Raw genomic sequence first — 26,975 nt, forward strand, 5'->3', positions numbered from 1 at the left:
ACAAGAATATCTTACGTGTTCGTTTCTGCAAGTATTTGATACTGATTGCCAAGTAGGCCATAGCAAAAGCATTTCAAGGAGTTCCGTCACGGGAAGAGGGAGGGATTGGACAACTGCCTGCTTTTCTTTTAATTGAGAGGAGTTGGTAATCGCACAAACAGTATTACATTGCATGTAATGGAGAGTGCATACATGGTTCTTGCATTATCACTTCATTCTCACTTTTATTTTTCTTAGCCAATCACAAATAGGTTGCGTTTCTTGAAAGGAATAGTATGAACTAACTAGCACTTCCTGTGTAGTATGACTGAATAATAGTCCTTATCTTTATGTATTTTCAAATGGAACAAATTATTTTCTTTAATCCCGTGGTTGACTAAAGAAGATAAATTACAAATAATGAGTCACTGGCGTAACTATAGGGCACTGGACTGGCAGATGTCCAGGGTCCCACTCATAACCTGATACATTATTTATTTATTTATTTCAAGAAAACATTCTCAATATCAGGGACGTCATCAGGGACATAAGGGAAAGACGAGAGGGCATGTCCTTTCCCCAAAATTCTGATCAAGAACAAAAGTGGAAAAGGGTTGAAGGGGTTCAAAGAAAAACTGAGGGAAGAGAAAAGAAGGGAAATAGAATACAAAATAACAATCCTGATCAAATCTACTTTCAGATTTAGTATTACGATAGTAGAGTGAATTTAATATCATAGAACGAGTTCTTCTAAACTAGATTAAACTGTTACTCTGGAGTCAACAGATGTTTAATAGGGATTAGGACACCATTGTGTTTCTTGGCGCGAAGGGATAGCATTTACTTTGCCAAATTTGGACGAGAAAATTCAAACTCCGCGAGTAAAGTGTGAATTCCTGAAAGAGAGAACAATAGCGGGGAGGTTGAGACAGGGTTTGCTAATGATTCGAGTGAAGATGATGTTTATGATGGAATTCGGTGAGCAATATGAATCAGAAAAAGAGCAAATTTGTTTGAGAATTACGACAATGCCGAATTTCTAACATTTTCGTTTGAATAAAGATAGTAACTCGTACATCTACTCAGCATCATTAAGCATAAGTTAGACATTTCCTCCTATATGTAATGCATTTCGCGTTTTCTTTAGTGTTATTTTGGTGTAATAACAGAAAATCTATAGTTCGACAATTTTTTTTATTAGATATGATAATATTAATATGTTCGTATTATTTAAGTTTGAATATTGTTTGTCGAATATGACTGCGTGAGCTTTGATTTTTATTAGTTAGTTACTCACCTTCAAATATGAGGTATGATAATACTTAGAGAGAGAACTACTTAGAGAAGTATCTCACAATAAAAAACACTCAATTTTTAAAAGCTGCACTACACCAGGCTGTACTTAATGTTGAATGCTTTAAACGATAAGTACATGTGTGCATATCTGAGTTTTAAACACTGAGTACAAGAGCGATCTCAGTGTGAGATGCTTTCCTGGTCAGTCCTTCTAAGTAGATGTTACCAAATCTAGTATTTGGTAGTAAATACACATAACTAATAATATCCAAGATCACGAATTCACACTCAATATTGAAGGTTCAAACTTAAGTATACGATCAAAAACATTTTCATCGGTATTTAGAAACATGTTTTCGATTGACATGCGTCACGCTGTACTAAGCAAGTGACAACTGTACGGTATTCGAAAATGAATTTCGTGCACTATAGTCCGCGTCACCAGAATTGGCGTGTGCCATCAGCTAATAAGCTCGCAGTGCGATGTTATTCCTCCCTGAAGATTTAGTAACAGCACACTGCGAGATTATTGGCTGATGCCACACGCCAATTCGGGTGACGCGGACTATAGTGGCGTCGATAGTTTAAATATGAGGAGGGTTTGCTTTGCAGGTGGTACGTGCTTTCCTAAATCTGAAACGCTTGTAATGATATCTTCAAAACTTGATCTAAACTAGCAAAAGAAAAAGAAAAAGTCCCTGAGAGTTACGTTCATATGCCTCGAGTGACGGATAAACAAATCAAAAGACTATATTCTTTAACCAGTTCTCCGGATGAGTATTTCAGAAGAGCAGATTTTGTACGATACTTAGATGACTTAACGGTGTTAAAACAAGGTGTTGTGACATCCGAAGTGTTATGTTTCCTAGAAATACTTTTGCCAAGACGTACTGAGGAAGGAAAACTAAAAGATCTTGCAAAAATTCAGAACTATTGGACTAATTTTGCTTTAGAATCCGTCCCCAAGCCTGAATATTGTATGTGCTGTAAAAATAATATATTATGAACCAAATAAACTTGTGGAAATTATGAATGTACTCGATCTCTGTATCCAACTCTGTTTCCAACAATCAGCAAGCTACTCAATATCTTAGATCGCTTGCCTGTTTCGACCACGTTGATGGAAAGAAAAGAAACAAATTCCATCTCCGAAACAGATTGTGTGGGGAGCGGACGCTTCTAGTAATTTAATGCCACCTATCACCTAATGGTGAAAAGATGCTGGATGATATGGCCGCTAGCTGACAAAATACAAATTACTTCTGTGAAATTACATGAATACATGCCATTCTTAAATTTTATGTTAATACAGTAATGAACTCCTAGAAGTTTCGCGAGAAATTGTAAGTATTCAGTCGATACTTAGTAATGAAATATCTGAAGTGAAAGCAATTAGTGAACTAGGTTCTTCTCTTACAGTTAAAAATCACTTCCAGTTTTCTGGAAGTTTGTTCAATTTTGATGTTGCTTCTGACCATTCCTGTCACCTCACAACTGACAGCGGAGCACCCATTTTTTCAAATTAAATTAGCAAGGATGATTTAAGAAAAAAAAAAATTAAAGAGCAGCATGAGACACGAAAAATTGAAAATACTAGCACTTTTTTTTTCTTTCTTTGAATGTCACACAGGTCAGACTGGCATTTCGGATGCAGCAACCCAATATCGGCCCTAGGCTATCATCCACGGAGCCTGGCGAGAATATCTCACTAAAATTTTCCCTACTCTTGTTAATTATGCCAAACATAATCCAAAAGCAATGGTCTAGTATTTTCCTCTACAACTCAATGTTAGCAGCGAATCTGATATTGCTCTCATATTTGGTCATTTTGACTAATAATGGTACCTCTAATCCAGATGTAATAATGAGGTGAAGACATGCTTTCTGATATAGATTTCTTGGAAAAATTATAATGGTTATCAGCTCAGTCACAATTTTATCGCAGATGAAGTTTGCTCAGCAGTATTTAAGTATATGACTATATATGTGTGTAAAATAGTCTTTTTCGTAATATTCGACATGCACTTTGTTCCTTAAATTTGCCAATGGTGATTTATTTCAATATTTGTACTTTAGTTTTGCTAACATAGGCCTCAGCGTGTGTAAACTTTACAGGATTTATAGTAATAGCTATAGGCCCTACAGGCCTCTGAGACACATCCTACAAAACGTTTATTCAAAATATAGGCCTATATTCAAACTTTCTTTGCTCCAATAATTGTTTGTTTGCACTATTCAGCTAGATATTTTGTTCGATTATTGTACATCACTGTGTACTGTGTACACGGGTTGGTATCACTGTGTACTAGTCGACTAATATTTCCACTTTCTTTTCTTTCCATATTCGACAAAATTTAGTTGGATAAGGAAATATAAGAGGTGTGGCTCTCTTAACTATCGGTCTGAAACATCCAATATGTCTACTACAAACAGCCACTTAAGAAATCAAGACGGTTTATACATTAATGAAAAAAAAAAAAAAATCTAACGACTACTAACAATAGATGACTTTTCATGATCACGTCCAGAAAGTAACCCAACCGTGGCCAGAACACAATACAAAGCCAATAATAATAACGATAAAAACTCGGGGTTGAGCAATTTTTGACCCGAATATGCGGAAATAAAAGCAAATGATTTTAATCTCTGACTCTGTTGATTGGACGTGTCTATCTTCTGTGCGACCAGAAAGAAAGAGCGAAATAAAAACAAAATAAAAATTGGAGCAATACTTACATAAATAAATCCTTGGTATATACACATCTAAAAACCTTGCCCAACAATTCTCTCAAGCTCCTACATAAAGTCTTAATTGTGTAGAACATGTTAATCTCTGTTTACGAAAATAAAAAATAACAAAACAAAAAATAGGTTTGCTTGTTGATAAGAACTATTTCCATTGTTCAGTCCTTCACGTCTTCCACAAGGAAACAAGCTTTCTTGTTTATTACAACTTTTTGATTTTTTTTTTTTTTTTTTTACTCCTCTTATTCAAAGTAATTCTGTTTTTACCTAATTCTTGATTTATTATTTTTTAAAAAAAAATAACAAAGTCCATTTTATTTTCATTTCTTTTAATCAACACAATGTTGCCAGAATTGGAAGCTAAAATCCTCCCTCAATATCATTATATACGAGGAATAATCAGGGAAAAAAGCATTACAAAGCATAGAACTTTTATGGTATTTACTGCAACTCAACGAAAATTTAATTGTAGATTAATAACATACGTATCTGTTTTGGTGCAGATTTAAAGACTTCGGATTCTGACAATGTATAACCGAGAATCAGACATTAAAAATGATGATTCGTCTGGAAAATTGGTCAAGAATAGAATATCAGTGGTGCGGTTTCCATGGGCCAAAAACATCACACCTGCTAACATTCATAGGCAGATTGTGAAGGTAAAATTTATCTGTGAAAAGCATAAGATTTCTTAAAAGCAAGACTTCCAAGGCTCCTGCAAGCAAGACCAAGACCAAGGGTTCCAGTGCAAGACAAGACCAAGAGCACCCAGGTTTTGGTCTTGGGTCTTGCATTTGCTCATCACTACATGAATCCAGGAGCGTCATTTCAGATTTTGCTTGCGGGAGGGAAGACCCCTTGATATAAGTAAAATTTTGAGTTTTTCACTGATTTACTACTATTCTATTGATTATATATATATATATATATATATATATATATATATATATATATATATATATATATATATATATATATATATATATATATATATATAAATCTCAAACTCAGGAGGGGGCAAATGACGCCCCTGCATGAAACGGTGTAAATTTATCACATTCGTGTGCGAAGAAGACATCTAATTAGTACGAATTTGAGGAAATTTAATTAAAGACAGCCTTAATCGGGAACGGAGTAGGATAGTGAGTATCAAATTTAAAAAGAGCCATTTTTGTTCGACCAATTCTGAATGTGAGAAAACCGTGTGTGAAAGCTGTTTTAAGTTGACTTTGGAGCTTCTATTAAAGATAATATTTTCGTACAAGTGCTCAACTCAATACTGTATATCAAAATATTTTTTTATTGTTTTTACTAATTGTCTCAAATCTTCAAGGACCTCTAATTTAAGATTGTTACGGAGACTATCGACTTCAGTCGCTATGAATATTCGTTTGTAATAGAAATGCTGGACAATACTTTACAATATTACTGGGAGGGTGTATTAGGGTAACCCTTTAACGCACCATTTTTCCAATCAGACTGATTTTTTTTTTAATTGGAGTGGTTTCTGTGTAGAAAACACGGGAATTTAAAAAACATTAATGCAAATAACATGGGGTCTATGGGATATTTTATGGTGTTTGCATATAAGGTCTATGCAAAGTTGCGCGTTGACATCTGCAAAGTTCACTAAAACCTGGTAGAACCAATAAAACGCGACGAATGTCAGTGTACTTGCAGTTTTGCATTAATTACACTTCTAACAGAAAAAGTCAACAGTTCAAAGCTGTCCATCTAAACAAGCAAAGAAAGCTCAAAAATGATGATATGGCGTAACTCCGCGTGCAACAAGTAAGACAGAGTCCAACGCAGGCTTACTGAGACATCTAGCGGGAAATTAAGAACTTCGTTAGTGAAAGGGTATCCTAGTTGATACGCAAAACTGCTTTGCTATGTCCGAACTAGAAACACATGCACTGTTTCTTCCAGATATGTTTTTAGGGAGGCACTGCCCCCCCCCCCTCGGAGCTCTGAGAGTGCCCCCTGGAGGAGAGGAAAATAATGTGTATAATATAAATATAATAATGAATAGAACAGTTCTAGCAGTGCTCACCGGAATACGAGGTGTACCCCCCGGAACATAGTTTCTGAAAGAAACACTGAATCAGTGGCGTATTTAGGGGGGCTTCCGGTCTTAAGCACCCCCGAAATCTTACTTACTATAGTGAAGTATATTAAATATCTTGCAGAATTTTCACATTTTCAGGCAAAGTCCCCCCTCCCCGAAAGTTAGCAAAGCCTCTCCCGAAACAAAATCGTAAATACGCCACTGCACTGAATACATGGTGCAATACAAAATTCAAAGTGATCTTTGCATATATGCAAAGCTCCGCTCTAAAAGGTTAAGAATGAATTCAGAATAAAGTTTGACATGAAGAATGTACTCATAAACCGTTTACGATTTGAAATAGCGAGTACTTCCCAGTATCTAATTCTTGCAGAAAATGTGTCGTACTCAGTACGAAACTAAGGTTACGTTTAGTGTATCTTCATGTGTCTGGCAACAATGCATTAACAGTGCAAGAATATACCTCTTTATTTTTTTATTTTTCTCAGAGACAATGATATTAAAAAAATGAAACTGGGTCACTGGCAAGAAGAACGCGGGTGGATAACGAGACAAACAGATAGGAAAACGTCAAAAAAGGAAAAAGAAAAAGAGAGAAAATAAAAGAAAAAGTAATAGTTCTCTTTTGCGAAATAATTGCTAAAGTACGAAGCAACGGAATTTCGCGTCGTATTATATTTATTCCGAAAAGAAAAACGGAAAATATTTCTTCCCTTGTTAAAAGTTATTCACGCAATTGCACTATAGTAACAAGTTCTCGATTTCTTCACTTTTTTTTTTTTTTTTCTCATAAGCAACCATTTGTGCCATTCCTCAACTAATTTAACCATTTATTCAATTTGTTCCGATGTTTGTTCGCTTTCTGTTTGAAGAGATAGCTTCACCTGCTGCTTTTACTTCTCAAAATGTAACAACCACCAGAAGAACGCAATTAACATCCGTCACATCTCTATCTGCCTATTTGTACATCACCCATATTTCCATAAAGACTGGTGGACATACATATACAGGGCGTTACAAAAATTTTCTCACAATATTTTGGCAATAGATTTCCCACATCAAAATAAGAAGAAAGTTCGTATGGACCTGTGGTCGGAAGTGCATAGTTTCAATTTTTAATATATATATATATATATATATATATATATATATATATATATATATATATATATATATAGATAGATAGATAGATAGATAGATAGATAGATATAGATATATAACGACGTTTTTTAAATATATGTAACTACCGAGGGGTGTAACTGCCGAATTTTGATATTCTGATGTTAATGCTATGAGAACATATATCATAGATTGAATTTGGTTGCGACAGAACTAAACTTGAAGTTTTCAGAGGACAACAAATTGAGAAGATATTGTGAAAATGAAATTCACTACATTTTTAAACTCGATTTTCTCAACAGTACTACAACAGCAGTTACGCCCCTTGCCTAAAGGGCATATTCGTGGGACGTTAAACTGAGATATTTAATTTCACTTTCAGTTTCATTTACCAGAGTACAATTTACGTTCCTTGACGATTGTTCTTCGGAACCAAAGATCAAATACACAGTGTTTCAGTCAAGAATTTTCTTGTAGGCCTTATAAATGGAAAATTACATATAATGTAGCCAAACCCAAACTATCACTTAACTCAGTATGATGTCCTTATTACATGAAAAGTACGAGAACTTGATTTAGGGGTCGCTCAAAAATTTTGTGGCCCCTGATCCAAAATCACCCATATATTTCAACCAAAAATTTTCTTGTACGCTTTTTATCTGCAGAACTGCATATACTGTAGCCAAAACCAAACTATCACTTAACTCAGTATGATGTCCTTATTCCGTAAAAATACGAGAACTCGATTTATGGTCCGCTCAAAAAATTTTGTGGCCCCTGATCCAAAAACCACATAAATTTTAACAAAAAAAATTCTTGTAGTCCTTGTATCTGCAGAACTACACATAGTGTAGCGAAACCCAAACTATCACTTCACTCAGTATGATGTTCTTATTTATAAAAATAAAAAAAAAAATAAAAAACGAGAACTCGATTTATGGTCCGCTCAAAAATTTTGTGGCCCCTGACTGATCCAAAAACCCCAATATGTTTCAACCAAAAATTTTGTTGTATGCCTTGTATCTGCAAAACTGCATATAGTGTAGCCAAACCCAAACTATCCTTGAGCTCACTATGATGCGCTAATTCCCCTTAAAAAAAAAAAAAAAAAAAAAAACGGAAACTCGATTTAGGGTCCGTTCAAAAATTTTGTGGCCCCTGATACAAAAACTAATTATTAGCCAAGATCGCAATCTTTTGATCCATTTTCTAGATCATTCCTAAAATTGTTGTTGAGATTCTTAAGTCAGTACATGAATGACTTCCGTATTAGTATGGATTTTATAATAGTAAAATTTGATAATTAGCATTGATTTAACGTTTATTAAAGTTTACTTTGCGCCCAACAATTTTGTTGGCGCTGATTAAGCAAATAGATGAAAAATCCCATACATATAAATTTGTATCGCGCGGGAGACCCGGGAGACCCGGCGGGAGCTCATGTGGTTCGGATTCCATGTTAATCAGTAGGTCCAGGTCTCATATAGCCTCGCTGCTGAAAAGGAACGTTAAACTCAAAATCAACTCAACTCAACATATAAATTTGTACAAAAATTCCCTTTATCTGTATTTGAGAAATTAGGGTAAAAAAAAAAAAAAAAAACTCCAAAAATTGGAGTTTTCCCACTGGATGGCGTCACTGCTTATGCATAGTATAGTTTGTAGCCTAATTAACAATAATATAAACTACGATAGTATATTATCTCGAAGTTAAGTCATGAAAATATCTTCCGTAATACGACCTTAACAAAGTAAATAACTTAACACAATTTACGAACCATGATTACTAGTTTAAAATCATCTAATAATTTCCTCTTTCCTAACGAAAGGAGATAAATTGCAGACACGAAAACAGGAAGATAGTCTATTCTAGAATGTTCCATTTTAGAAGAAAGTAGATTAACGACAAATAACGTGATCTTCAAATGGTTTGAGGAAAAGTGAAACTAAATTGTTGAAAGATTAGTCAGCAATTTGAGAACAAAAATTGCTGTCTTCACTTTCCTTGATGTTTGCGAGATTCAATACTTTTTTTTTTTTTTTTTTTTTGAGTCGTGATATTTTCATCTATTAAAATAAGTAACTTTTACCATATCATAAGTTTGTGCGTGTACTTTTCTCGTTGTGTATGAGGTGGAGAAAACTTCACTTATGTCACTTCGTGGTTGAAACAGATAAATAGTTGGGAATTTGTTGGCTATAACTGTGTACAGGGCAGGGGCGGATCCAGGACGGATTTCTTGGGGGGGAAGGGGGGTTCTAATACTGCTACTTAGAGCTACCTTTAAGAGCTCCAAACTCTGGGATGGGTTATATATATATATATATATATATATAAAATAAGAAAGTCCTCCTCTGGGGTTAATCGCCCCGATCGCCCCCTGGATCCGCCCCTAGTCCAGTCGCGTAGTCAGAAATTTTTGTTGGGAGGATCCAAGACTACAAGATACTATGTCTATATAGTATTGAACGGATATTATTCTGCATCCAAAAAGACGATAAGTAATTGTAAAATACTTCCACCTATAGTTTCCGCAAAGAAAAATAATAAAACTATTGTTTTAAAGAGAAAGAGTGCAGATGATATGTAAGAACAAATTTTCATGTTACGTCAATCATTTGTTTACCTGTTAAACAAGTACACGTAGTTTTATTGAGAAAGCATACAAATATATGTTGAGTTAGGTAGTTTTTGAGGGGGATCTGGACACGGTGGACCTCTCTCTCGTGGGTGTGCCCCTGACAGTGTCGACTGTAGAATATTGAAGGGAAAAGACAGAAAAGGAGACTATCTTTTGGTACTACTAGGTGCTACTCTTCTGCAATTTTATACAGTATGTGTACAGGGCGAGTCAAAATGATGGACCAATTAAAAAAAAAAATATGTGAAATCTAATAAACACATTTTGAGATATGAACTAACGTAAAGTGTCAAAGTTTTCTTCAAACATATCACAAATGTTGTACGTGAGGACTTCGCGTAGCACGGCACACATCAAGCCGATAGTCCATCTCCTGCCAAATCTTTTGTTGCATGTTAACGGTCAATATCGGCAATGACTGCTGTGATGCTCAGCTCAAATCTCTGAAATCTTCATATCACTTACGAATGACCTTGCCTGTAGGTGAGTTTCTATTTAAAATGCAGTTGCACACAAATCACATTACTTTTTTTTTTTTTTTTTTTTAATGATAAGAACACAGAAAGATCTCTGATCTGCAGTCCCGCAATTTTCTTTAACTGCTCGCTTGTGACTCTTAGTGGTAGAAAGTGGAAACACTGAATGGAAACTAAACTTGGAGGGCTTTATGCAGAGTCGTTTTGACGTGCGATTAAAGTCATACTAAAGGCCGGACTACTGCAGGAAACATATGTTAGTCGAACTCTTTAATATGGTATTAATCACGCGTCAGAACGACTCTGCATAAGGCCCCGACAGTTTACCTTCCTTAGTACATATCTCACAATAACATATATAGTATATATAGTTTAGTCCTATGATCAAGCAGCGAGGCTGGTGAGACGAGACGAGACAAATTTATGTACTAGATATATGCTTTACTTGTTTTTCTTAATTTCAGCTAGAAGTTATGAGAACCCTTCCGCGTCACGAGAGGTTCACGAAGAATGTGATATAACATTTAAACTAAATTTATTATTGGAGTATATTGTATAACGACTTATGTATCTTTTAAATGTTGATTATTGTGTTCATACAATCGCTACATCAATGAATTGTTTCATTGTACTATGAATTATGTAATAACACTAAAACAGTACGGTATTAGAGATTATAAGACTTGGGTGAACTAGTGCTGCACACGAGATTCTTGAAATTTATCGTTTCGTCTGGAAAACGAGACGAGAATTGTCATGAAATTTAAGGTTCCGTTCCTATTATATCAGAAATAGGTAGCAGTACCACCTCTGATTTCAATACTAGATCCAATGGTGTACGCGAGGGGCGCGGGGGCTCAGTGGTAGAGAGTTCACCTCTGGTGTTTGGGGTCCCTGGTTCGATCCCAGCTCGCACCCTGTGGACTTTGTGGTGGAGAAACACCGTGCTCGTGGGATTTCTCGGGGTTCTCCCGTTTCCTTCCACTTTCTTCATTCTACCATTTCATTCATCACTCATCATCACCGTCTCCTTCAGCCTAACCGGCATAATCGTGGGACGTAAAACTTAAAGATTTTATTGCAGTTTTTCCAATGCTATAGACAAGGCCGGTTTTCGGGTTTAACAGGATATTATGCAGGCTATTATGCATATGCTATTATGCATTATGCAGGCTATTATGCCTTAAGCAGGATATTATGCACATATTAACGTGTACCATATTAAATCGTACGACAGAGGATCAAATAACAACTTTAAAAGTGCAATACATTTTAGAATGTAACAATGAAAAAGGAATATTGACCCTTATTTTTCAACGTAGTCCCCTTGACGTTGAATGCAAGTATTCCACCGCTTCGGAAGTACATGGATACCACGTTGGAAGAATTCTTTTGGTTGAGATTGTAGCCATTCGTGCACCACATTTTTCACCTCTTCATTACTATTGAAATACTTGCGTCACATCGCTTCTTTGAGTGGTCCAAACACATGGAAGTCACTGGGGGGCAAAGGTCTGTAAATAGGATGGATGAATGAGACACTCAAATTTGGTATCATCTATAATCTCAACGGTCAAACGGGCAGTATGCGGTCGGGCGTTGTCATGCAGCAGAAGGACGCCTAAGCACAGAAGTCCTCGTCGTTTACGCCTGATTGCAGGGCGAAGTTGATTTTTCAGGAGATTTGAATACGAGACACTGGTTACTGTCACTCCTTTTTTCACGTACGGTTCCGAAATTACTCCCTTTGCATCCCAGAAGAGAAAGATCATAACCTTTTTTCTTGATGGTTGAGTGCGGATTCTTTTCTTTTTTCTGGCTTCGAAGAAGAGTTATGCCACCACAGATGTTATGCGACTTTTATATTTCTGACACAACTCGTATATTTGTTGCAGGGACAAACACGTATCACCACACTTGGCTGCCATCCTGCGATGAATTTCAATTGGTTTCACACCTTCACTGCTCAAAGACCGGATCACCGAATGCTGTTTCTAACACTGTACATGTGGTCAGAGGGGCGGTCATCTTGATACTGCCGCTGCTGCGTTGGTCGCTCCTCCAGAAACACTCTGCTACCTATTGATCATTAAGTGCAACTCAAGGCATGCCACGTATCGAAACAATCGTCCGACTTTACTGCATTTGATTACATTCTTAAGGTTTTCATTTGATCCTCCCTCGTCGCGTATATAGAACCATCTAAAATTATATGAACTTGGGAGCTTGAACACACCTTCCCCTGATGAAATCCTGCGTACGCTACTGACTGATTCCATATGATTTGTAACTCTTTCGAAGTTTTACTATGATTAATGAAAATTGGGGACTGACTTATTTCTTTAAAATATACGTCTGTATTCAAGGAGATAAGGCATCTAGGTTACCTGGTATTACCACATCTTATGTCCTTTTGCATTACACTGAAAAATTGTTTTTTGAAATCAGAGATCCACGCAAGGGTTGGATCCTAGGGTCCGAACCTCCCTGAAATTCCGATTTTTCTGTAAATTTTAGGGTGATTTTACAAATTGCAATACAATTTATCCTTATATTGAATTTCAACCTTTCCCTCCCCCCAAAAATAGAAAAAAACGCTTTAGACCTCTCCCGAAATAAATTCCTGAATGCTTGAAATCTATGTGGAATATCCAAAAATTTAACATGCGGGCGGAATCGCATATGCTTCTACGCTAGTGATAGCGTTACATTAGCAAACAAATAGATGGGAATCTTGCTCCGAAAGACTGTGAGTGTTGGCTGAAAAAAAAAACACATCCTTCATCGTGTTTTGCCTCCAGACAAAAGATGTCGTACTTTGACAGTTTGAATGCCTAAATTATCGGTTTCGATCTTTGTAATAACAACCCAAACAGTGCGAGATCTGCGGCGCTGGTGTTGAATAACAGAAACCATTATAAATCGTTTCATGATCTTGTCTGTCATAGCGCTGTTTGGAGGCAACAGTGAAACAAGACAAATGTTGGAGAGGCTCCATTTTTGTTTCCAAAACAAAATGCCTGCTAAGACATCGCATTTATTTATACTGACAAGTTTTTTTTTTTTTTTTTTTTTTTTGTTCTTTATAAAATATGCATGGACTTCGTTATGAAATAAAAAATCTTGTCCTCGAAAATCATTCAACCAATGTAATACTTGTGCATACAGAAACATTTTAACGAAGCTTTCTTACGTTTGTTTGACATGAGGTTACGTCGGTGTCACATGAAAAATCGAAGGGTTAATGTATCTTCACCATATATAGGCAAGATATGTTCTTGAATCATAATATGTGATAACAAAGCAGTATTTTCTTTTTTTCGGAACCTCTCAAAGAATAATGGATTCCGTTCTGGCTCAAATAAAATAGTAGTAAGGATACACAATCCTCAGCAACGTATACAGGGTGTTACAAAAGTATGTCACAATATTTTTGGGGAACAATTCCTCACATCAAAATAAGGAAAACCTTAATATGGATCTGTGGACAAAAGTGAATAGTTTCGGAGTTATAGGGTACCGAAAACGAGCTCCACTACTATGGGATCTATCGTAGTCGGGTCAAGATATCACTGAGGAACTGATATGTGAACAATCCAAATATCCATGTTTAAGAATGCTCCAGTACTTGTACACCAATTTTTAGAGAGGTACGTGAAGAGTGAGGTCTCAATATTAACAGAGGAAAATCATATTTACAGAGAAATTAAATGTCGATTCAAAGCAGGGAATTCGTGTTACTATTCGGTTCAAAATCTCTTGTCGTCGCGAATCCTGTCGAGGAATTTGAAGGTTAAAATATACAAAACGATAATCATGACTGTTGTTCTGTATGGTTGCGAAACATGGTCGCTTACTCTGAGAGAAGAACATAGACTGAAAGTATTTGAGAACAAGATCCTGAGACGAATATTCGGACCCAAGAGGAACGGGAATGAGGAATGGCGGAAACTTCGTAATGAAGAACTACATAATTTATATGGTTTACCCAACATTGTTAGGGTCGTCAAGTCTAGGAGGCTTAGGTGGGCGGGTCATGTAGCTAGAATGGAAGAAAGTAGAAACGCTTTCAAAGTCTTGATTGGAAGACCAATCGGAAAACGACCATTAGGAAGACCTAGGCGCAGATGGGAGGACAATATTAAGATGGATCTCGCAGAGATTGGAATACAAAGTAGAAACTGGATGTAGTTAGCTAAGGATAGCTAAGTCAGTAGAGAGCTTTTGTGAATGCGGCATTGAACCTCCGGGTTCCATAGGCCATAGAGTTAGTTAGTTAGTTAGTTAGGTGGAGAGTGATCAAGTACTCCCAAACAGCCTCTCTAAAAATGACTGTGCAAGTGCCAGAGATTCTAAAGATGGATATTTGGATAGTTCACATACTAGTCTTGACCCGACTACGATCGGTCCTATAATAGTGGAACTATAATCGTTCCTTTTTTTTTTTTTTTTTTACGTTTTGGGCACCCTATAACTACGAAACTACGCACTTCCGACCATAGGTCCATATGAACTATTTTTTTCTTATTTTGGTGTGAGGAATATATTCCCAAAATAATATTTTTTTGTAACGCCCTGTAATTGGATTCTCTTTTTCTTTTAAACTAAACTATGATTTAGGTTGCGTATTATCTACAGTTTGCTCGTACAGTAGACGCACTTTAATTTAGCATTCTACAGTTTGGCACATTCTGTAGGATGGCACCGATCAGCCGCCCGCTTTTTTTTTTTTTTTTTTTCTGCTGGATTGCAACGAAAGTTACAACTCCGAGGAATTCATAAATTGAAGGGCTCGGGGGCAAAATCATGTTTCGAGGTAATGCGTACATATTTTGAAAAAAATCTACACAAAAGTTAATACAAAAAGACACATTAACTGCATCCAATATTATTCTATTGGAGGATTGACGAATTTTCACCACCGATCGACTGTTCTTATGATGAAGAAAAAATTTGAAAATACCGAAAATGCCAGTTATCGTGTTTTTCCCCCCGAGTACTTCAATTTGTGCAGTGGAGTCCAAGGGGATACAAAAGAAGTTCCAATTATATTTTAAAAATCCATTATTATCCAATTATATTTTAAAAATGCATTATTATGCATTATATATTTTCATAACATATTTGAAAGAAATAATAAAATAAAAATACCTTAAAAACATACTTTCTTTTAAAAATAAAGTAAAGCAATTGACTATGTTCCAAGAGCATTGCTAGAACAAACTGAAAAATAATTATTTTTTCTTATTAAGTTCTACAGGCTTTATACCAATTATTCTATGTACTTTATTATTATACTCATTAAACAATTCTTGTAATATATCCATCCATTTACAATTTCCTTGAGTACTAATTTTTTTCTCATGCTTTGTTTAAGAGTTCTGTTAAAACATTCTACGATATATTGTTTAACGAATATACACGGTCAAAATGGAGGGCTCAAAAATGAAAAATTTGCAAAATATCATCTCTCTATGACTTACGGTTCCCGAGATGTGGCTCCTTAAATCTCCCGAAATCCAAACTTTTTTGTCCAATGTCGGGGAACGGTGGCCAGTTGGCCAGTGACCATCGGTTACTATTTGGTACCAAAATGTTTACCATCCTTTTGGGTATTTATCAACAGCAATCTCCCTATGACTTACAGTTCTCAAAATATGGTTCCTTAAATCTTCCGAAAGCGGAAATTTTTTGGCCAATATCTCGGAACGGTAAAAGTGAAGCGAAAAATTCCATCATTTCTTTCAGATAGTTTTTGATGCTCTATCGAACGGAGAGCTCAAAATTCAAAAATTCGCATATAACGGACACACACACACACATACACACACACACACAGAGAGAGAGAGAGAGAGAGAGAGAGAGAGAGAGAATTTAGTAACGAACTTTTCAAGTTCCTTAAAAATTATATACTTCTAAGAATTTTTAAATCTATTTATGCATTACTAATAAGAAAAACATACAGAGCACCCTAATATATGACACAAGCAATAAATTGATATATGAGAACTGAAGAATGTATAAATTGGTCGGTGTGTATGTGCTCTTTTTTTTTTAAGTCTTGCTCAGAGTAAACTTCCTTAAAAGTGATTTTCTTGAAAACAAATTTTTTACTGTTTAGTACGAGTTGTTTCAATTCTTTTAATAAAAATGAAAGTACTTTTTTTTTAATTTTTTAAAATTGCATTTTATTCTATTTAATCTAATACAACAGAGACATGAACACATAATCTTCAAGAACAGTTAAGAAAATGATCATGCTCTTGAAAAGAACTTAAACCCACAATGAGTTTTGCCTCACGACCTCCGACCTAAGGCTTCAGAATGTTCGATTACAGGTTACTGGCTCCAGATTAGCGGGGAGGGCCACATAGTCGGTTTGAAAACAGTATTCTCGTTACGTACATTTTCTTTAAATGATGTGAAATGAAATTTTCTGGTTTTACGCCTCACAGTTATGCCTAAAGGAGGCGGATGGTTAATAAAAGTTGAATGTACATGGAATAATTTGTGGAATGATAATGTGAAAGGAAACAGGAGAACCCCGTAAAAATCCACAGACACGATGTTGTCTGCCACAAATTTGTATGGCGTGGGATCGAACCAAGAACTCCTCGCACAAGAGGTTAGCACTCTACATTCTCTTTAAGGAAATTACCCTCTCATTGGAAAATACCTGAAAGATGTTAGTAAATCAACTGAGGGTTGCCCTTCGAATTTTTGTAGTTCTTTTAGTGTTAAAAGGCCCCATCACGGCGAAATTAAAATGCCATTAATTTTACAGTAATTATGTGATATCTTCAAACAGATAAAACATAATCGAAAAGTGAAACAAGAGCTCACTAGACAATATTATTCTACAGGAGATCCCGTTATCACGACTCACTTACCTGCTTTGGATTTCCAGCCATTTAGAAAATCGGCATTTATTTTCGCAATTATAAATGGCTGCAAACGATAAGCTACTAGATGACTCATGATAACGGTACCTCATGCAAAATAATATTGCCTAACGCGCTCTTGTTCCACATTTCGATTATTTTGTATCAATTCTGTATCCGATATCAAGCGGTGTTTGGCCTTGAGAATCCAATTCTTCAATGAATGCAAAACTCCAACCTTAAGGTTTGGCCCTAAGAATACAATTCTTCAACAAATGCAAAGCTACAACATAAGGCTTGACTTTGAGAATCCAATTCTTCGACGAATGTAAAAGTTACAACCGTAAATTTTGACCTTGAGAATACAATTCTTCAACAAATGGAAAGCTATAACCATAACTTTGACCTTGGGAAGCCAATTCTCCAACGAATGCAAAGCTGCAATCTTAACGTTTGACCTTGAGAATCCACTTGTTTAACAAATGCAAAGCGGCAATCGCAACGTTTGACCTTGAGAATTCAATTCTTCAACAAATGCAAAGCTACAACTTTAACGCTTGGCCCTGAGAATACAATTCTTCAACAAATGCAAAGCTACAACCATAAGGCTTGACTTTGAGAATCCAATTCTTCAACAAATAGAAAGCTATAACTGTAACGTTTGACTTTGATAATGCAATTTTTAAACAAATGCAAAGCTATAACCATAACTTTGACCTTAGGAAGCCAATTCTTCAACGAATGCAAAGCTGCAATCTTAACGTTTGACCTTGAGAATCCTATTGTTTAACAAATGCAAAGCGGCAACCGCAACGTTTGACCTTGAGAATTCAATTCTTCAACAAATGCAAAGCTACAACTGTAACGTTTGACTTTGATAATCCAATACTTCAACGAATGCAAAGCTGCAACCATAACCTTTGACTTTGAGAATCCAATTCTTCAATGAATGCAAGTTACAACAGTAAAGTTTGACCTTGAGAATACAATTCTTTAACAAACGGAAAGCTATAACCGTAACGTTTGACCTTGATAATGGAATTCTTAAACAAATGCAAAGCTATAACCATAACTTTGACCTTGGGAAGCCAATTCTTCAACGAATATAAAGGTGCAATCGTAACATTTGACCTTGAGAAGCCAATTCTTCAACAAATGCAAAGCTACAACTGTCACGTTTGATCTTAGGAATCTGTCTTCAACAAATGCAAAGCTACAATCGTAATGTTTGACCTTGAAAATCCAATTCCTCAACGAATGTAAAGCTACAACCCTCAGGTCTGACCTTGAGAATCCAATACTTCAACAAATGCAAAGCTACAACCGTAACGTTTGACTTTGAGAATCTAATTGTTTAACAAATGCAAAGCGGTAATCGCAACGTTTGATCTTGAGAATTCAAGTCTTCAACGAATGCAAAGCTACAACCTTAACGTTTGGTCCTGAGAATACAATTCTTCAACAAATGCAAAGCTATAACCATAACTTTGATCTTGGGAAGCCAATTCTTCAACGAATATAAAGGTGCAATCGTAACATTTGACCTTGAGAAGCCAATTCTTCAACAAATGCAAAGCTACAACTGTCACGTTTGACCTTCGGAATCTTTCTTCAACAAATGCAAAGCTACAATCGTAATGTTTGACCTTGAAAATCCAATTCGTCAACGAATGTAAAGCTACAACCCTCAGGTTTGACCTTGAGAAAGCCAATTCTTCAACAAATGCAAAGCTACAACTGTCACGTTTGACCTTAGGAATCTGTCTTCAACAAATGCAAAGCTACAATCGTAATGTTTGATCTTGAAAATCCAATTCCTCAACGAATGTAAAGCTACAACCCTCAGGTTTGACCTTGAGAATCCAATACATCAACAAATGCAAAGCTACAACCGTAACGTTTAACTTTGAGAATCTAATTGTTTAACAAATGCAAAGCGGTAATCGCAACGTTTGACCTTGAGAATTCAAGTCTTCAACGAATGCAAAGCTACAACCTTAACGTTTGGTCCTGAGAATACAATTCTTCAACAAATGCAAAGCTACAACCATAAGGCTTGACTTTGAGAATCCAATTCTTCAACAAATGGAAAGCTATAACTGTAACGTTTGACTTTGATAATGCAATTCTTAAACAAATGCAAAGCTATAACCATAACTTTGATCTTAGGAAGCCAATTCTTCAACGAATGCAAAGCTGCAATCTTAATGTTTGACCTTGAGAATTCAATTCTTCAACAAATGCAAAGCTACAACTGTAACGTTTGACTTTGATAATCCAATACTTCAACGAATGCAAAGCTGCAACCATAACCTTTGACTTCGAGAATCCAATTCTTCAATGAATGCAAGTTACAACAGTAAAGTTTGACCTTGAGAATACAATTCTTTAACAAACGGAAAGCTATAACTGTAACGTTTGACCTTGATAATGGAATTCTTAAACAAATGCAAAGCTATAACCATAACTTTGACCTTGGGAAGCCAATTCTTCAACGAATATAAAGGTGCAATCGTAACATTTGACCTTGAGAAGCCAATTCTTCAACAAATGCAAAGCTACAACCGTAACTTTGATCCTGAGAATACAATTCTTCAATGAAAGCAAAGTAAATTTGGGTATCTCACGAGCCATTCAACTTACGGAGCTGAAATTCAATATATTAACTTTTTATTTAAAATAAATTGAACGTATTCTAGCATTTCTTAACATTTTATTTTTGGGCGGTGCACTTTATATATAAGTGAAATTGGTAGTGAGTTGATTTGTAAAAATAATTGAAAACTATCGATATTAGTTAAGAAACAAACTGAGAAACATAAACTACAGTTAGGGATGCGCACGAGTCGAGACATGTCTCGAATCTCGACTCGACTCGACTCGAATTCGAGTCGAGATTCGAGTCAAGACACACTTTGTAAAATTCGAGACGAGTCGAGACAAACGTATTTCTCGACTCGAATTTTCGAGTCGAGACTCGAGTCGAGTCGAGACAGCTGCTAAAAATCTCGACTCGACTCGAATGTCTCGAAAATTTTTCTATAATTTTTAATATTATTTTGAAGAAAGTGCTCGCTCAGAAACACTCGGCACGAGTATTTCGGAAACTGCAGGACTTGTCAGGTGTTCGAGGAGTGCTGTGGTGATTGTCTTCAGCAAGTGGCGAAACCAAGGGGAAAAGACGTCCAAATGTCGAGGGGTTGGGTGCCCCCACCTCATTACAGATGTCGAACGTTCTAGTCTGGGCAGATTGATAAAACAGAACAGGCGGCGAACTGCGTCGGAACTAAGATCAGAGTTTAATGCTGGGCAAAGTACAAGTGTATCTGAACTAGTTTTGTCAAATTTCCGGAAATTTTGAACCTGTTTTTTTTAAAAAAAGTTTTTTTCGATTTTCTACAAAAATTGAAAAAATAAATATGTTTGTATTAGGTTAATTTTACTAGTAATGATATCTTTTTTTTTTCAAACACGGGAAAAATTAAGTTCAAAATTTTCAATATTGCGAATATTAAAAAATAGCACACGAAAATAAAATTATTCCAATTATTATCTATATATTAAAATACTAGATTTACGCGTATATGTTTCTCCTCACAGAAAAGTTTATATGTTTGTCTCCAATCCTTTCAACAATGAGGCCTCGAACCCACAAGTGCTAGAAACGTGCCGTTTTCATTTGTCGATTCCAAATTTTATGTAAATTGTCCAGTTCTAATTGAATATTTTTGTAAAAAAAAAATGGCCATTAGTTCTTTATTGCATTTATAGGGGTACACAAGAAGTACTGTGGGGGCGCGGTGGCTCAGTGGTAGGACGTTCACCTCCGGTGCATGGGGTCCCTGGTTTGATCCCAGATTACGCCATGTGGACTTTGTGGTGGACAAACACCATGCTCGTGGGTTTTCTCGGGGTTCTCCCGTTTCCTCCCACTTTCTTCATTCCACCATTTTATTTATTTCTCATCATCACCGTCTCCTTTAGCCTAACCGGCATAAAAGTGGGACGTAGAAACTTAAGAAATCATTTCACTAGAAGTATTGAAATTTTTGAAAAAGTAAAGCATCATACCCTACGAGTTATTCCAACATCACATAGTTGTATATAGGAGTTGTATATCTGTCAGGCGTTTATTTCATGGCCAAATGATAATGAAAACGAAGGATAACCATTTGTCCAGTCTAAGATTTTCTTCATTGTTTGGAGAGGTTTTTTTTCAATAAACACCGTTTATCACTGACATAATTAATTGTGTGTGTACTTTATTTACTTATTAAATAATGCATGCAAATGCATGCATACACGATATGGACATTCAGTAAATGGATACTTGAAAATTTGAACTCAATTATCTATACAAGCCGGCTACGAGTCTTTTGTTAGCCGGCTACGGGTGCAGTGCAAACTACTCTTTGGATTGAGCTTCTTACCGGATGTGTAGCCTACCTAAGGACCAAACAGATGTTATCGAAACTATTGTGCTTTGTGTTTTTTTGTATGCTTTGGCAGAAAGTTCTGTAGATATCGAAGCCCGCCAGTGAAGCCATATCTAGCATCTTGGTGCTAGATCTAGCAGAATTCACTCCCATCTAGCATCTAGCATCTTGACTTTAGCATCTTGGCAAAATCTCATTCTTTCCTCTGGAGAACAGAAAAAGAACGAAAATTTAGATGGCTCACTGAGCGTTGGGAATTACCCTTAGTTGAAGCGATGGTTGGAGTAATAAAACCAGTTAGTATTTCCGCTGTTGTATTGTTGAATTCACAGAAATGTTCAAAAATAAGCAAAACGTGACTCTGTACAAGATGTTTACTTACTCATAGTTTTATTATTGTCAACTGAACCCTGAGTGTCTGGGATGTTTCTGTCCCTTCTCACTTTACAACTTGAGAGGGGAGGGGGGTATGACCGCTAAAAGAAATGCTTCAGTGCTGCGTCGGAAGCGGCATGTTTTGTATATATTTCTTCCCCTGATTCTCTTTCCAATACAGAGAACCGACTCTTTAAATGAAGAAAGAACCCTGAACCCTACCGAAAATGCAAAAATGAATGATGCGTACAAATAACAAATCTATGGATGAATCAAATAATGCAGATACATGAGAAGATGATGACGTGTGTCTTGTAATTGTTATATTAATATCCAATGGATTAAGTGAAAGTATAAAATGGATTTGATGACTGCCAAATTGACGTCACCTTGGTAAGTCATTATTTTTTAATATTTAGTAATATTAAACTAGATTATAGTTTAGCGTCGTTTTCAGGAGCAAAGCTCTACAAGACGTGAACGTACAGTTTAAAGTCGGATTTGAAACACATGAGCTCCTACCATGAATCAAACCTCGTTCGAGAAAGGCGCATACGCTAACCACTTAGCAACGGGGAGCTCAACATTTAGTGATATGTATATTAAGTTGTAAAATTATATTCGTTTAATTTTCACTAATATAATCTTCACAATTTAAAGCATTCGCTAGGCACGTTATCTTGTTTAAAAACAAAAAGCCTATCTCTTATGTTTCCGTCTCGGGGTTGAACTGCGGGATGATAGAAATCCGAAAGAGATGTTTTTATTATATTTTGTGCAGTAGATCTGCTCCTTCATAATCTCCGTGTTTGATAAGAATGAACCTCCCTGGCTCACGAAAATGTACACGTAATATAACAAATCATGCACATTAAATGCCAGACTAATATAGCAAACATTGAAGATGCCCCCCTACAAAATTTTCTTCGGCCGCCCATGTCTGGAGGTACACAATTTCGCAACTTAGTGGAAACGATGTGGATGTATTCAAAGTCTACTGATTTACCCATAAAATTTAAATTTTATAACAATATTCTCAGTGAATACTATTATGGAGAACTATTTTTTTTTAATTCGATCGTTATTTTTTTTTTTTTTTTTTTTTTTTTTTTGTTCACCAGGTCTCGGTAATCGTCTGCCACGAAAAATGAAGTTTCTACAAGTGTTACCCCAGCATTTTTTTTTAGAAAGGGGTCCTCCAGGAGCGTTATTGATGGTGTAATTCCTACGTTTGTTATATAATATATAGATATAGATAGATATAAATATAGAGATACTGCGTATATGTATAAAGATAAGTAGGAGCGGTTCTTTAAAATTAGTTCGGAAAGATAATATGAAAATCTGGCATAATTTGCAAGAATCTATCTAGTCTAATATATATAAAATAAATAGTTTGTTTGTGTTTGTCTGTCTGTATGCGGCCTGGGGACCAGACGAGTGGACCGAGAGTTACCAAATTTTAGTCAGGGGTACCCTGGCCCAGGCCCCAGATCAAGACGAATCTTTTTTTTTTAATTCGGACCAGGAGGTCTCAGGGGGCGCTTACAGGGACATGTAAAAGTGATAGAAAATGGCCGATATTACTGTCGAATTCATAGTTTTCGCGGTCGCTGAAATCAATGGTGAAACTCTGATCACATTAACTTACAAATCACCCTATTCGGGCCGGGGGTCACCGGGGGGATCGGATACCGAGACAAGTAAAAGTAATCCAAAATGACCGATATTAGTGTCAAATCCATAGTTTTCGCAGTCGCTGAAATCAATGGTGACAATTCCATTAGCGATGATATGCAAATTCAGCTATAATTGTATGCGGACCGGGAAAAATCTTTAAGTTTCTACGTCCCACGGTTATGCCGGTTAGGCTAAAGGAGACGGTGATGATGAGAGATGAGTGAAAGGATGGAATGAAGAAAGTGGGAGGAAACGGGACAACCCCGAGAAAACCCACGCACAAGGTGTTTGTACACCACAAAGTTCTCTTGGCAGGGGCTGGGATCGAACCCGGGACCCCAAGCACCAGAGGTGAACGCTCTACCACTGAGCCACCGCGGCCCCCAATGAGGTTGGAAGCTGGTCAGTCATGGCGGGAGGTGGCACATGCCATAGGAGTGGCACAAAGTGTGATTTGCCGATTGTGGAATCGATTTCAAACAACTGGAAGTGTTCGAAGAAGACAAGGACAGGGCCGTCCACTAGCAACTAAAGCCAGAGACGATCGTTATCTGTTGTTAACAGCCCGTCGAAACCAGAATACAACTCTGCTACCGCGAGCCTTCCGAACAACAACAGAACGCATAATATCTACTCAAACGGTCCGCAATCGCCTTTGAGAAGGTGGTATCTACGCACATAGGCCTATGGTGTGTGTCCCATTAACTGCACGACACCGTGTTGATCGAAGAGCGTAGGCGGAGGAACATCGTGGGTGGGGACGCAATGAATGGGGCAATGTTTTGTTCTCTGACGAGTCTCGATTCAGTGTAGAGCCTAATAATCGACGTGTTTTCATCTGGAGAGAGTGTGGAACACGACACAACCCATGTTTGTGCGAGAAAGATCCCAGTATCATAGTGGTGGACTGATGGTGTAGGCAGGAATCAGCATTGGTGAGCGTACTGAGCTCCACATCATCCGAAATGGCTCTTTGACGGCTCTCAGATATAGGGATGAGATCATGAAAACTCTTGTTCTTCCTTATGCTGGCACCATTGGTGATTCGTTCCTTTTTATGAATGACAATACTCGTCCTCACAGAGGTCGGTTAGTGGATGAGGTGCTGAGGGTATCGCTCGGATGAAGCGGCTAGCATGCTCTCCGGATCTCGTTCCAGTTGAGCATGTCTGGGATATGCTTGGCAGACGAATTGCCGCTAGGCCAGTAAATCCAACAACCATTCCAGAGCTGGAAGTCGCTCTTCTGGATGAGTGGCACAACATCCCCCAAGAACTCATCGATAATCTGATTGAATCCATGCCACGCAGGTGCGAGGCTCTGTTGGCTATTCGAAGTGATCATATGACATATTAAGGAACAATCAGTGTTGTTGCTTTGCCTGTTTATGGGCAGTTCGAGAGGTGCACACATAACCGTCTTGTGTCATGAGCCATGTGAACAAGGTTTTCCGTGCCCCAACACCAGTATGTGCCCCATTTTTCTAGTGTATCTTAAAGCATTCCTTCTTGTATGATATATATGAGTCAAACACAAGCTTATTCATACACTATCTTAAGGTCTTGTGTGATATTTCAGCTGAACCCCTAATTTTTTTGAGCATTATATACAGTATATATATATATATAGTGGCGGATTCAGGATATGATCAAGGGAGGGGCTAAACCATAGTTTGCAGTTTTATCCAATGTAAAGCAGGATTGAAGACCATTTTATGCAGTGTATACTTGAGTGTCAAGGGGGGGGGGCTATAGCCCCCTTGGATCCGCCTCTGTATATATATATATATATACATGATCGAAAATGGCCTCGAATCCATACTCGCTGAGATGAGCAGAAGATGCCGTTTAAATCCACAAATTCAGCCCTATTAGTACTCTAAGGAGGATGATGACATGTAAAGATAATTGAAAATTATCGATATTAATGTCAAATTCATAGTTTTGGGGCTCCACAAGTTCATTAGTGACAGTTTTGGTGCCCTTTGTGTCCAAAATGAAACGTATTCTCCCCGTGCGAAGAATGGATATTCTGCTAGTCTGTAATAATAACTAACGGAAGTTTCACTTAATATATTTCTCGCTGCTCAAATTTACTCACTTGTGCGGTATATTAACAAATAAAACACAGTTCTGACCAGAGCAGAATGAAATATATTAAAAACTATACTTACAATGTGTTACAGTTTCAAGGACCTAACGTCCTCTTCATCAGACACAAACACTCCGTGTCATCAGAGTGTTTGTGTCTGATGAAGAGGACGTTAGGTCCTTGAAACTGTAACACATTGTAAGTATAGTTTTTAATATATTTCATTCTGCTCTGGTCAGAACTGTGTTTTATTTGTTACTCTACTTATCCAGAGCCATGGAGTTTGTTCATTGTGCGGTATATGTGTGTAAAGTAGAATTAAAACCTATTGCTATAAGTATTTTTCCGTTAGCGAAATACATTGTATATACAGTAGGACGTCGATAATCCTAACGTCAAAAATCCGAATGCGGTCCCTAGAAGCTTTTTACATTTTGTCTTAACGCTAGCGATAAACAAACAATAGCGTGTCCATCGACGTTATGTGAAGTCAATGTTTTTACAAAAGTTCATTTATATGTAATTGTTTGTCATGTATTTTTATTTTTATTTTTTCTTAGGCCTATAAGTTTTAAGTGTGACTTACAAGAACAGTGTTATTTAGAGTACAAGCAAGTTCTTCAGAAACATTAAATGTAAGTAGCCTTACGTACGGTATTGTAATTACTGTATGTACTGAATAACCACTGTATCGATAGAAGAACATACCGTACAGTATGTAAGCCTAAATGGCATTTTCTTGGTCATTTTCGAAAATCCGAACAATTTGAAAATCCGAATACCTGTGGTCCCAATTAGTTCGGATTTTCGACTTCCCACTGTATATGTTGCAGACATGTTACAGCAAGTAAGATTACTAGCTTCAGGCTAACAAATAGTTTTTAAACTACATTTTCCTGTTTTTGCCAATATTTCCGAACAAACGATTTTTTCTAATGGTTTCAAAATTTCCGGAATTTTACCTAGAACAATCAAAATATCTCTATGAAATATATGTTTGATTTAACATATTAACTAAAATGATTCTGTGATTAAATGATGATTCTGATAATACCCAAATTTTCCGTTTTTTCCCCAGCGCGGAAAAATAGTAAAAACACTGTTTTTTAACCCAAAATTTCCGTTTTTTTCACAGGCCTTCACAATACTAGTCTGAACACACACTCCTAACGATGGCGAATGTTAAC

At 36.6% G+C, this 26,975-nt stretch overlaps 1 protein-coding gene across 10 annotated transcripts in view; it reads right to left on the reverse strand.

Moving 5' to 3' along the window:
* The window catches only part of LOC145671318 (dual oxidase maturation factor 1-like), a 712,486-nt gene that overhangs the window by 131,966 nt on the left and 553,545 nt on the right, over positions 1–26,975 (reverse strand). The window lies entirely within an intron of this gene.

Source organism: Thermobia domestica, chromosome 15 (assembly GCF_964235325.1).
Source record: "Thermobia domestica chromosome 15, izTheDome1.hap1.1, whole genome shotgun sequence".
NCBI classification, from domain to species: Eukaryota; Metazoa; Arthropoda; class Insecta; order Zygentoma; family Lepismatidae; genus Thermobia; species Thermobia domestica.